Raw genomic sequence first — 14,039 nt, forward strand, 5'->3', positions numbered from 1 at the left:
ATAGATATTTCATCAACGTCCACAATGGGTATAACTGTTGGTCAAATTCCCCTATGAATATAGGCGTCTGGATATAAACACTCCGAATAGGGACGTTAAATCTAACACAAGCAACTTCGCGACACTTCCAAATATGAATTGCACAGGTGGCAAAGAATGAACTGGCTGTTTTAAGAGGAAGACTAAATTAAAATAGCCGCAATCAATTGAAAGATATGATTTTAATCGACCAGATTTAGGGGAAATCCCCAAGGTGGAGTAAGTTTCTGTGAAGGAAAGTTTGACATCCACCTAAATGCAGCCATACGGCTACGAAAGAAAGCTATACAGCTTTCTCAGAAAGTTCGCATTCGAAGAAAAATTCGTCCTGGTCCAGGATTCGAACCCGGGACCACTGCTTAATCGGAGCAGTCGCTCTACCAGCTGAGCTAACCAGGAGGCTAGTCGTTAGTAGCGCGAAAGCGAATTGATCAACAACTCGAAGTGAAGGACTTTCTGCGAACTTTCTGAGAAAGCTGTATAGCTTTCTTTCGTAGCCGTATGGCTGCATTTAGGTGGATGTCAAACTTTCCTTCAAAGATATCATTTAGCTGGAATTGAACAGCGCGCCAAATTTAAATAGCTCAGGGAGACCTCCTGCAGTTTTTAACGACGGGAGGAGTTTGAGGACCTTTGACAGCACCTTCATAAATTTTTCATTGCCATAGCGAATATTTCCCCCTGCATAAGCACGGCTAAAAGTGGAACGTAGTGGACATGTCAGCAAGTGAGCTTCATGCCAACTGTTATGAACGAGCTGGAGGAAACCCTTACACTGGCATAATGTTGCCGGTGGCAGACAACTACCGTTTCGTTTTCCGAACCCCCCATTCAAAATTTCCGAATGAGAGCCACAAAAGTGGGGTGATTTATTTTTATTTCAATAGAATGTGTTCGTTTTACAGTAATCATTGTGCCCGTAGTTTTTGCCTAACATGTTGCAAAAAGCGCCGCAGCCCTTGTCTCAGAAACACACATGGTGTTGTGGACATCAGAAAATTACCAGTGGAATCCTGAAAAAAACTACATCTTTATTTTCCTAAACTACTGAATGAAACAGTCCATTCTCCGGTTGAACTTAAAGCGCCGCTGTCAGCAGAAGTGTAGCCTCTGGAAAGATACTCTTGTGGCCTTTTACAAATAATTGAATTCATCCCATGTGATGAATTTAAATAAGGAATACTATTTGACTGTATCCTCTTCTATTACACGAAATGCCGTTCAACGCCCTTGGACCTATTTTTTTAAATGTTGCTTGTACAAGGCAGCAGAACTGTAAGCACCTTAGCAATGCGGGGCATAAGGTCTAGACGGGGTAAAAAACTTGCATTACACTTTGAACGAAGTGCGAACAACACTTGATACCAGCAGAGACAAATGGTCTTCGTTGTTCCCGTTTGTGACTGGCAGAAATATACGTACTGTACTTCGGGTCAATTGTGCTCAAAAAATATAATCAGCAGACCTCGTCTAAGTTAGACTTTAACGGCATTGTTAGGTTAGTGTTAAAAAAAACACATTGGTGTTCAAGGTGAGGCCCAGCTTTCCCTTGCCCTCCCTTCGCACAGTCCATGAAAGTTCCCAGACAAAGGTCAAACCCACAAATCAAGACAGCGAGAAGGGGCAGTAGGTTTTCTTCGAGTTAACAGCGCGACTTTTATTAAGCCCTGAAAATATTTTTACAGACATAACGGACATACGTTCCTCCACAGAAAATAAAACAAAACGGCACACCAAGCTTACTTGCATCGCAATTCAAAACCCAAGGTGCCAAAGTTCGAGCCTCCACGATGAAAGTGCAAACTGCTATTCAGTCAAAGTCCAAACTCAGATGAAAGCAAACTAATCCCTCTCCATAAAGCTGAGTGCCCCTTACACCCCCCAAAACTCCTATCGTCATCGTTAGACGATATTTCGTCTTTATACGGATGGTATTTGAACTCTGAAGAGGGAATGTGCTAAAGGTGTAGTTTGAGGTGAACGATGGCTGCATTCGCTTTCTTATCTGAATTGTTTCGTTCGTGTTGGTATGCCGCAAAGGGGTAGACTTGTAAAATCGGCTTTGCCGTAGCGCACTTTGGTTACGACAACGCCATCACTTATGACAAGAAAGCTACGCTTTAAAAGAAAGTATTGCTACGTACAGGTGCGTTTTGATCTAGATCTCTGCGTCTCGTTTGCAAGATGCCCAAGAAACAAAACTTGCACAGCTCTGTGTCGCAATATCGACTCCGTGATTTCTTGGTGATTATTAGCGCTAGGTCTGCGTATCTTTTCATTGCCTATCCGCGGTCTTCGAAATATAGGGTGCACCGCTAGAGAGTGCTTCGGTCCAGCTTAAGTGAGGTAGCCGTAAGCCCCCCCCCCCCCCCCCATACAATGTAGACCATTCATATGAGTGCTATACTTGACATGTGCATTTTCTTAAACATTTGTTGTATACTGTACTAAGCAGTCATCGCTGAATGTTTTAGCTGGCCCGCAAACCTTTATTTGTGGTAGGGCGAGTGCCCGCGCTCCTTTTCTCCGGCGTTTGTTAAACGCCGTTTTTTCGCTAGAAGCAGCATAAGTGCTCCCTCCCTCCCTTTCTCCCACTCTCCCTCCTAATCTCTCTCTCCATCTCTCTCTCTCTCTCTCTCTCTCTCTCTCTCTCTCTCACTCGCTCGCTCACTCGCTCTGTATAAGGGGCTCGCGCTGTCCGCATTTCCTGCCATCGTTGTCGTCCTCGTCGTCATTCGTACCATGTAGTCACGGTACTAAAGCACCGGAACACTTATTTGCCAACGGCTCACGCTGAAACGTAACGCGTTATAAAAAACTGAAGCCGTTGCACTCCATGTGAAAACCATCGGAAGTGCCGAGAAGTTATTCGACATAATGGGCTATGGCGCCGTTATCCGCTCACTGCAGCCACCTATCCCGCTCTCGCCTCCCCGTCTCACTCCTCTCTTAAAGAATGGAACTTGAGCTTTGTCCAATGCAATTGAATTTTTTTGCATTTTCAGTTGTCGCGTGCCCCGTGCCTGAAACTCCGTCAGCGGGAGTTCTGTTCTCTTAAAACAATAGTCTTTCTTGGGGTACTTAAAGGCACCGACAACCGATTTTTGTCGCGAATAGTTCTGTAGCTCATATGAAAGCCAGCGTTTTATATAGCCGGGTAACCACAAGCGATTTCTAAACAAATTGGCGAAATAATTTTAATTTGGCAGCAAACTTCTTGAAATCGGAAGGGTGGTGGTTCGCAGTGTCAAAACCTGACACTACAATATGTGTGCCTGTCACGTGACCTGCAAACCTAGCGGCTACTGTAACGGCTGAAACGCTTATTTACGTATTGAAAACCTTTTACCACAAGTATTGGTACAAGGTTAAATTGTATATGTATTTCCAAACATTATTTTGAAAATTCTAAAGACAGGCCGCCCCCAGTCGCTGGGTTGGTCTCAGTGTAGGTAACTGAGCCTCCATGCTCAGTATAAACGGCAGCGTTCAGTAAACAGACCGAGTGAAGGAGCTTTGACGATTCTGATGAATCATGGGCATTTTTTCTGCCAAAATATTTGATTTCAGTTTCCAAATACGCCTCCAGCAGCTTTAAAAAAAAAACGTCGCGCCCGGGGAGAATCGAAAATCCCACCTCCACAACGTGAAGCCAGATTCTACCTATCGTATATCCCAACAGATGGCGCATTCTTGCAAAGTAGGGTGTCACATTAAAAAACACATAAATGAACAGAAAAGCCTTTGATTCAAACTTTTTTAGCAGCGGACAAGTTTTTAAATATCGTTTTTCATTTCGCATACAGACAAAACTTGTTGCCGAGCTACTCTGTGTCATGGTTGCCAGCATTATTTTTGGGGGGACACATACGGTTCGTAGATCTACAAATTTCGATGGAAGAAGTTCTAGGGCGTTATCATCGAAACCGTTTCTCTTCAAGGGGCTTTAAGTGACGCCCTTTTATTTGGGATAGAAAATACATACTCGACAAAAATTACTTGTCTGCCCCTTTAAACGCAGAAATTTTGGTCGGTCTGTACGTCTGTCTGTCTGTCTGTCTGTCTGTCTGTCTGTCTGTCTGTCTGTCTGTCTGTCTGTCTGTCTGTCTGTCTGTCTGTCTGTCTGTCTGTCTGTCTGTCTGTCTGTCTGTCTGTCTGTCTGTCTGTGACTCGGTTCAGCTCCTCGGCCAAATTTAAACTGAACCTGGGAAATTGTCTTATATTTCTCCAGCTAAACCTAAACGCCTTAATCCGGTGGCTACCATCATACTTGTCAACATTGTTGAACAAGAACAAAACATCACGCAAATGTGAGACACAAAGTCAATTCATACGTGATATTAGCTGTGTTCCTTTATTTAAAAAATCACAAACGCTAGCGTATTGCGATGTCAAATGAAATACTACATCAACTGCCGAAGATCGTCTCCTGCTTTTGCCCGTGCCACTGCAGCTCCTTGCGGAAGTTTAGGAAATTACACGGAACAGTAACGGAAGTTTCCACTATACAGGTTCCACGTTCCGCTTGAAATGCACATGTAGCGGGACAACGTAGTTCTATATAAATTGTAGTAGGGTGACTTCAATGCACAGAGCACCACATGGGGCTATGCCCACACTCATTCTCGTGGACAAGCGCTAGAAGACGCCGCCGAGGCCTCAAATCTCATTTTAATTAATGAACCAGGCATGACCACTCGAGTTGGCCTTCATTCCTCGCAGCAAGATACGACCCCTGACCTAACCTGGGCTACTCCTGGCCTTACTCGCTAATGGTTACCGTTCTCTACAACTTGGGGCAGTGATCATCTCCCAATACTTATCCATCTCCGTGGGAAGAAGATCCGCCGACGGAAGACCATGAAGCGAATTCATTGGGATGCCTATCGGGAGGCTATAATTAGTGCATCCCCACCAGCCTCATTACGGGACTTCTGCTCCTTAATCACCACAACATCTACCCGGGCACAGGAGGACATCGAATGTGCTATGGAAACACCGCACATGGACAACCACATGGCTAACCTTTGGAAAAAAGTACATAAGCTCACTCGCCCCTATAGATCTAATGGAAAATGCCAGAAAGATCTCCAAAAGATTCGGAAACAGTACCAACTTACTACCGCTTATCAAAAAGAGCTAAACCAATATTACTGGACAAATCTATGTGACACCCTCAGTCACGCGAGAGGCTTACCGGCGCTTTGGCGTCTGCACCGCAGCCTCACTCAGAAGACTGCCAAACGAACGCCTCTTTTCGCTACCCTAACCCTCAGCGCAGACCCGTCAACAGTGGAGCGGCGACTTATAAGTACCTTCTTTCCCCATGCTTCCACCTCTCCCCCCTCTCCACTTCCAATTATTGATATTCCTCAGCCTGACCCTGACTTGGAGCTACCTTTTACAATGGCCGAGTTACGCATCGCAATCCGCCAGGGACGGCTTCATTCTGCGCCCGGTCATGACGGTGTCACGTGGCAGCACCTCCGAAACCTCCCGTCTGAGGCCTTGGAACACCTTTTATGTCAGATCAATGACCTCTGGGAGCACGGACAAGTGCCAGAACACCTTAAACTAACGCTTATTTTCCCTATCCCCAAACCCAACAAGCATTCCAGTGAAATCAAGAACCTTAGGCCGATATCCCTCACGCCCGTTATTTGCAAATTGATTGAGCGCCTCATCAACAATCGGCTCACACATTATTTGGAATATGTCCAACCGTATTTTCACCCAGCCCAAACAGGTTTCCGGCCCAATGTTGGTACGCATGATAGCCTCTGGCTTCTGCGTAGGGTAATTAACCGCCCCCACTACCATCGCGGCACTCCTGACCTGATCATGGCGGTTGATCTGCGAAAGGCGGTCGACAACGTTAGCCACCCGGTCATTCTAGAGGAACTTGCTCGTGCCTACCCCAGTGCCCGCACGCAAAATTGGATTCGAGCATTACTCCAAAGCCGGCCTGTACGCCTTCACGGTTCGCACCCTGGATGGGAACCTACGACTTACTACCTCGACCGCGGTGTTCCCCAAAGGTCAATTTTAGGCCCTCTACTTTTCAACCTGGCCATGACCAGAGTAGCTCGACAACTTGAAATTGACACAGGCGCCCGCTTCACCATATACGCCGATGATATCACGGTCTGGACTGAATCGGCCGACTTTGATTCTTTAGAGGGCCAGGTTGTTGAGCTACAGGCCGCGGCTAATAGCCTTGAGCTCACTCTGGCTCAGCTAGGTCTAGAACTCGCACCTGAAAAAACCGAATTTTTGGCAGTATATGGCTGTAAGCCACCTGACCCGCCCCAAGAAATTGTAGTCAACCTAGTCAACTGCGATGTATCTGCTTCAACTGAGCCCATTACACTCCTAGGCCTTCCAATTGGAACAAAAAACAGTCCTGGCATTTGGCTCAAAAGATTAAAACAGAAATGGAATGCCATACTGCACTCCATTCGTCGATTGTCGAATAAATATGGTGGAGCATCGCAGAAAGCCATCTTGAATATGGCCAGGGCTGTCACTGTGAGCACCCTCACGTACGGTGCAACGGCTTACGACCTCAACAAGACGAACACCAAAACCATTCAGGTGCTACACCGGGCGACCCTCAGGACAGTCACTGGCTTACCAAAGCACACACCATTGGTAAACTGGAGCAAGCTGTACCTCTTCCTCCTATTGAAGCCATCATTCAGGAGGCCAAAGCCCAGGCGGACTTCAAAAGACCCCTTACACATCAGGGACACGCCTTAGTAGCGTGGGACGCCAGAAGACCACCAGTATTGTCAGATTACCCAGTCCCCATAGCACCCTGGCAGCGACCAGCAATTGATACTTCTACGCACAGCAGACCTATAGAGCGTACTAATACTCTATTGCGACAGCGACGAATCCGACGCCTCCAAAGGGATCGCCTTCAGAACGAACTGGACATTTTCACGGACGCAAGCGTAAACCAGTACGGCGCGGGCCTTGCTTGGACATGCCCTGAGGCACCGGTTCTCTCAGGGTACACTACCATACTTGGCAAAGAACTTTCCAGCCTCGATGCGGAGCTGTACGCTATTAACAACGCAGTGTCAGCTATCGCTTTTGACTGTGACCCACCTCTACCGCCCTCCATACGCATACTCACAGGTTCGTACGAGGCCCTCACAGCTTTGCGATCGTATGATTCGACCCACCCTGTCGTCCACGAAATTCTGTTTCAAATTCAACTCCTCAAACGGAACAACACCAACATCCGCGTCGACTGGGTACCTGGCCACGAACCATTTTCTTCAGGCAACCAGGCGGCTCATGTGGCCGCTCAGGAGAGTTCCCCCTCTTATCCTCCACTGGTGCCTGGGGTAAGGCCGTCGCGCTCCCCCTCTCCCTCCCCAGCGATGCGTATTCATCAGCACAAGAAGGACCGACGCACACGTCTAAAAGCCCTAACTCCAGCTGGCTACCTCAGCCGCCTACCTCCTATTCCCCGCTCAGGCGAAATTTTTATTAACAAATATATTGCAAATTCAGCATACACACCTGAAACACTTCGCAAGTGGTACACCCCTCAGCTGCCCCCTCGATGTCCTTACTGCCGTACCACCACTCCATCAGACCTCACACACCTAGTTTGGTGGTGCCCAGCATTAGCCACGCACCGTACATTTAAATCTCCCCAACCCCATCCCGATCCACAACAAACTGATGCACAACTATTATATGAAATAGCGGTTTATTCATTTAAAAGCGGTCTGGCACGGGTTGTTTGAGCGGGTCCTCCCCCGACCGAACTGGTGTATGTGCTCTAACCCTATGGCGATCACCATGAACTGGCCCATGAATTGCAGGTTCTAAGAACTGGCCCAGTTATTGAGTCTACTGAGAACGACCAGCATTTATTTGTTTTTTTTTTCTCTTACCCTCCCTCCCCATTCCTTTCCCCCATCGTGACCAGTGGTCATCCTTTTCTATTAAAGGCTGTCTCTCTCTCTCTTCAAATTACGTCAGTATTCGCGGTACGGCAGCGCGGGCATCGAGGAACCCGGCCTGGAGCAGTAGATGCGGTAAATTTAAATTGACTTGAGCAGACCTCTAGCATGCTATCTTGGGAGGAATGAGACGGCTGAGGAACGGCATGACAGGTGAGCGGGAAAAAAAAGTGAGGCATTTACATGGCAGGGGCGCCAGTCGACTATCGTCTTTCGTTGGCATTTGCAACGAAAGGAGCAGATACGCGGCCATTTTTTGCGTTTCAGTTTCCTCCGGAGGTTTGTTCAACGTAATTCAGATATCCTGCCTTCGCAGTGCTCGCACGCCCCGTGCTTCAAACAACGCCAGCGGGAGTTATGTTCTTTCTGTGCTTGCCTTTTTTTTTCGTCCCCCACGTTCCGGCGTTGCACAGCAACTTTTTTTCGCTTACTATTGTAAAACCCAACCCCATGAGCGTTACTAATTAAATGAACGCGGGCGCTATCGGTTAATTACATATATATTTCTTGAAACGTACCTTCAGTTTTCTTTGCGCTAAATGACGGGAGGTGAATGACAAGCATAAGCGGTTCATTTGTTTTGAACGGTTTTGACTATTCAAACCGTTTGGTTTTCTAAGCGTCTCCAGGACACCCTTAAGACGTTATGGCGGGCTCTACTTGGGCCCATTATCTCGCTTGCTGGCCTGATTCTGCAAGTCGCTTGACATCGAGCGTTACAGCGAGATACGACGACAAGGTGAGCCCTAAAAGTGCTCTGCACTTAAAACACCGGGACATTCGTTTTCCAACTCCTCGCACTAGAACGTACCGCGTACTGAAAGAACACACCGGGACACTTGTTTTCCTATGCCTCGCCATAGGACGCTTCGTACTTCAAGCTAACCTGTATACCTCTACCCTCCAACGGTTTCACCTTCATGCGCAAAAACGCCAAGGTTACAAGAATACACTTATACGCGGCATGCTTCACCCCTCACCAGGTTTCACGTTTGTGGAAGTGACCGCGGATTTTTTCCCTTAGGCGCACACTCGCAATAACGCGTGGCCCTCCCACGGCCACCAGAGTAGTTTAAAAGTCTATTGAGTCTTTTGAAGGGCGACGAAGGACGCGTACATTCGTGCTTTGTATCAAACAACTATCCTTTGTTGACTCACCTACATTCTGGCCTCGTTAAAACTTCAGTACTCTTGACAAAGTGCAAAATTGTTCTGTAGAGAACGCCTGCAGTGGGGTCTTTTTTAGGCAGAAAAAAGTATAACAGTATGCTACATAGCACCGTTTTCCTTTCTAAAGGTGGGCGCCGCTATTTGCTTTTCTAACCAGATGCTAGCGCCGTCTATGGAGCGAACGCCGAAACCGCCACGCTGGGCTGTTAAGTGCTCCGTTTTTTCCGTGCGTCCGGTCGCAGTAAGTGTACCGTTTTGTTTTGGCGTTACGGTAGTGGTTGCAGTGCTGTGTGTGTGGGGGGGGGCGTGTGTGCCTGTGTGTGCGTGTGTGCGTGCGTGCGCGTGTGTGTGCGTGCGTGCGTGTGTGCGTGCGCGCGCGCGCGTGTGTGTGTGTGTGCGTGCGTGTGTGTGTGTGCGTGTGTGTGTGTGTGCGTGTGCGTGCGTGCGTGTGCGTGTGCGTGTGTTTGTGTGTGTGCGTGCGTGTGTGCGTGTGTTTGTGTGTGTGTGTGCGTGTGCGTGTGTGTGTGTGTGTGTGTGTGTGTGTGTGTGTGTGTGTGTGTGTGTGTGTGTGTGTGTGTGTGTGTGTGTGTGTGTGTGTGTGTTCTGTTTCCGTTCACCACCTGCGGACGGATTTTAGGTCCTATATCGCTGCTAGAGAGAAAGGCGTGAACTCTGGCTTTTGTGAACAGCAGTAGCAGTGGACGTGGTGGTGCCGGGGGCCCTCAGCAGTTCTGCGATGCAAAGGCTACTGGTATGGCGCCGCCTGACATAAAATTAGATATTCAGGGGGGGGGGGAGCATTGGGGTAAATACGTCTTTTCAAAGCCACCATTCTTGTTGTGTTCACTGATTAGTTATGTCTGCTCGAATCGCCGACGTCGAATGTGAAGCGTACACACCGTATGCGTCGCGCTGACCTGCCCTCGCGATTGACTTTTCGACGAGGCGATTACCACGCTGTTGACATTCCAATGCAATATGACCTTCCTGAAACAGACATGACGTTTACTGACGAGTATGAATACTGGTCGCAAAAATAACACGACCGAACAACCAGGCCAATCACTGTTTTAAAGTTGTGATCATGACTGGCCTTACTCTGCGCACCGTATGCGCCCTGTGGCTAGGAGACCCACCTTGTGGACCCTCTGCTTGCACCATGAATGCATTACGCGATCAGCAGTGGCTGTTTTGTAATTGCAGTGCTTCAGATTCCGTGACAACGCAAAGGATGAGAAACTTTTCCATTGACCGCCTTGTACACAGGATGGGCTATTTTCCAAATGAAGCTTTCGCATATCTAGAGGTGCGTTTCCACGTTGTGCTGCCCGCTTATCCTGCTATCAATCACCACTGTACGACGGAGAAAGTTATCCTTTCGTATCATTAGGCAGTGTAGTGCGTTCGCCTGAAAGAGAGTGAACAAAACGCCGTGATCTGAAAGGTTAGATTGAGTGAAACGATATTGTTTAATTCAAATCGGCTAAAATGACAGAACATTATACGATAAATTTAATTGATTCAAGGAAGCAGAAGTGATTTTAATGTAATATTGCAAAGGATAAGGTTACTTCTAACATTTAAGGGGGTTCTGCTTTGTCGGCCCTATCGCAGCTGTGTGTGTGATTAATGGATTTTGCTCCGCCTGCTTGCCGTCAAAGAAGTGCGCCGAACCGTCCCTAGAGTTGGTCGTTGGTACAAAGTCTATGCGGTTTATCAACGGCGTAAACCGATTTCTCAGCTCGGTGTCCGCTGTGAAGCGATGCAGCAAAAACGTGTCGCACCGCACGGCATTTTCGCCACGCACTCTCATGCAGATGTGGGCTGTCGGACTGCACACCACACAGTGCTGACCAAGCGAGGTTTGCGCCTTGAAATACATCGCAGCATAGGCTAAAACAGCTGAAAGTTCGTTGCAAACTAAGCCCACCGTGAGAAACAGTCTCGTACTAGGCAGCGGAGCACACCGCGCCGAGCGATGTTAAAGGGACGGTGAAGTGAATTTGTGAACCTCACATTTTTGCTTGCACGGCATAGATTGGCTCAAATGAACACACTTTTAATCGTTTATCCGGGCGATAAGGCGGTATTCATTTTATAAATCCTGAGAGAAGAAAAACTACCATGCGCGGTCTGCGGCGGCTGCACCAACTAATCGCAGTCACGTCAGATAAAGGTGCTAAGTGATTGGGCGATATTCCAATTTTAGCATTCAGACAAGTTTCGGTTTCTGTTCTGTGAAACAACATGCATAGCATCCGACGTTATCGTGGGGTGGGCATTCGCGATATCTCTGTAATCGCCATTCCTCGCTTCTGCCATGTTGTCTGCTGTAAAATGCCTCAGATAAGCCTACCAGTGCGGCTTGGAATCGTAGCAATCACTAGCCGAGGCCTACGCAGTGGATGAACGCACTCCGCTACACCGCAGACGATCAAATGCGCTGTGCTTTAATCCCATCTTTGGAGCTCGCCTCACTCATGTCTGTATTGTAAAAAGCGTGTTCGCACCAGACCGAGGGTCTGCTGATTCTGGCCTGCGCCCACTGCCGGCAAGCAGTCGGTACTTATGACAACAGCACGCCAACGAGAACTTGCTAGCGCGTCAATGTCAGTCTGCGCGCGTTATGCGAACTTGCTCGTAGAGCAATAAGCATAACGGCCCAAAAATGCTGAAGTCAGTACATAAAACATCGGCCAAAAATGAACAAATCACCTACAAAAAGAAATATCCTCGGGGATTTCAACTTGCGATTTTCAAAGTAACATATCTAGCGCTCCAGACCACTCGCCCACGAACCCGCGCTGCCGGGGCTTGGTAATATAAAGTATGTAATGTATAACCACTTTACATTTTTATTTAGTTTAGGCATTTCAAGCAGCTTAGGTCACTATTTGTTTATAGCGTTCGCGCAGTAAGCGTCCCCCAAATTTCCTTAATATCTCACGTCTAGCAATGGCATTTCTCAGACCAAAAAGCGTTCGCAGATGTGTGGTCGTGCTGCTCACCGCTGTGCTTGTTCACCAAGCCCAAGAAAGTGCTTCCTGCACCCTAGTTTTACGCTGTACGGTAAAAGTATAAGTTGGTTCTATTTCCTTAGTACCTATATTGACTTCGCTGACTCGTCTCCCCACTTGAATTGGCCGTAGATTTTCCTACTAGCGTACCAGTCAGCGAAGCGTCGCATTTGCGCTTGTGCAGCGCTTGTGTATAGAGCTACCTGGACTTGGAGTTTGATGCAGCGTACAAACTAGCAAGCTAAAGAAAGGCACAATCTTCTATTCACAAATGTGCCGTGGCTTAGTTTCAACTGAATGAACGAATTGCGACGAGACCGTCGGCGGCCGGCGGATTAAACACTGGGCCAACTAACTATGTCGGAACGTCGGCGAGCCATGCAGTAGCGCAGTCAAGCAAAGTCATTTCCTCCGGACGTCACACGATAACGCCACGAAAAATTGGCATAGATGCAGAGAGGAAGACAGCAATTTTAAATGGATTTTTATACTAAATAAATAAGCGTTGACGCACCCACAGTGGTCGACACATGACCTAGGGACTCCGGACTACAATTTGCGCTAGTAATCCGGCAATGTTTACTAATCACTTCAGTGTCCCTTCAACAGGCTAGCGCGCACAGGCAATGCTGGTCCGCCGGAAGCGGAAGGCGGGCGGGCCGCCGAGAGAACTGGTTTGCGAGTATCTTCCTCTTTTCCCGGCTGCTTATGCAAAATGGTGTATATTCCATCATTCCAGCGGAGCCACCAACGAGAACAATGCACACCAATGTATTCGCGAAGCCATGATTGTTTATATTGCAGATTTTGTAGCCAACGGTAATCGCAAGAGCCAGTCTCCCTTACGTCACAGCGGCAGCCTGAGGAAGGGGCGGTTGAGTCGTATCTATTTTGGTTACACAATAGCCAAGCCTAATTGTTCAAAATGTGCGTGTTATTAGTAGCATAATTTTGTTCCGGCCTGTTTATCTTTGGAATGGGCGCAACTGGTATTTGGCCCTTGCTGTTCCCCTACAAAAAAAAGGTCATGATTAGCACAGCAATTTTTTTAAAATTTCGCGAAAGTGTTATCCTTGAAAAAGTCAGAGATTATTGTTTCTTTTCTCAAAATGAACGATCGCGTGTCAACCTCCTTCCCTCCTTACTCTTCTGCCACGGCCTCACTCGCAGGATGAGCGGAATACTGATCTTATTAATCATTGCTCGCATGAACGAAGAGCTGGCTGTTACACACGAGAGAGTAATGATAATGACATCGTGTCGTTGCTTAACTGCGCACGCACGCGGGGAGAAGTGGTTGCTTTGAATCGAGTCTGCGTATATTGTGTTATATGACCACGTAGAGAACTGAGACCAAGGGTACCGGAAAAGCAGGAGGTAAAGACCCCTATGTCTGCAGGTTGGAAATAATTGTTCCAGCTATTTATAAAGGCAGCTTGCCGTTTCAAGATGCGTTGAATAACCCTTCATCAAGATGTGGCCTAACGGTGCCCGACTGTCAGCTGCCATGTCCTTGGTTGCTGATAGAATCGTTACGCCGTCGTGCTTCCCGATGGACGTCCGTGGGCATCCGTATTCTGATCTTACGCAGACAACCATGACCATTCTGTAGCAGCTATGACAAATGAAGCGTCTTTGTCTGTACATCGTGTAGCGCACGTGTCATATTTGGACAGACCATATTCTTGCAACTGCTGCAAAAGCTTCTAGGCTCGTATTTTTTTCAGAGAAATTTCAAACATTCAACTAAATATTACAAGAAACACCTAATTTCACCAACATCGCGCCTATTTCGGAAATACGCGTGCGCAGTATGGGGCCTGTATGCGGA

At 47.6% G+C, this 14,039-nt stretch overlaps 1 non-coding gene across 1 annotated transcript; it reads right to left on the minus strand.

The window, feature by feature from the left end:
* Positions 1 to 364: 364 nt before the first annotated feature.
* Positions 365 to 438, minus strand: Trnai-gau (transfer RNA isoleucine (anticodon GAU)). Its single transcript has one exon. It is a non-coding gene; the product is annotated as a tRNA-Ile (tRNA).
* Between the last annotated feature and the right edge of the window lie 13,601 nt (positions 439 to 14,039).

The sequence above is a fragment of the Haemaphysalis longicornis genome, unplaced genomic scaffold (genome assembly GCF_048455015.1).
Source record: "Haemaphysalis longicornis isolate Haplotype H1 unplaced genomic scaffold, Haemaphysalis longicornis Haplotype H1 scaffold_10, whole genome shotgun sequence".
NCBI classification, from domain to species: Eukaryota; Metazoa; Arthropoda; class Arachnida; order Ixodida; family Ixodidae; genus Haemaphysalis; species Haemaphysalis longicornis.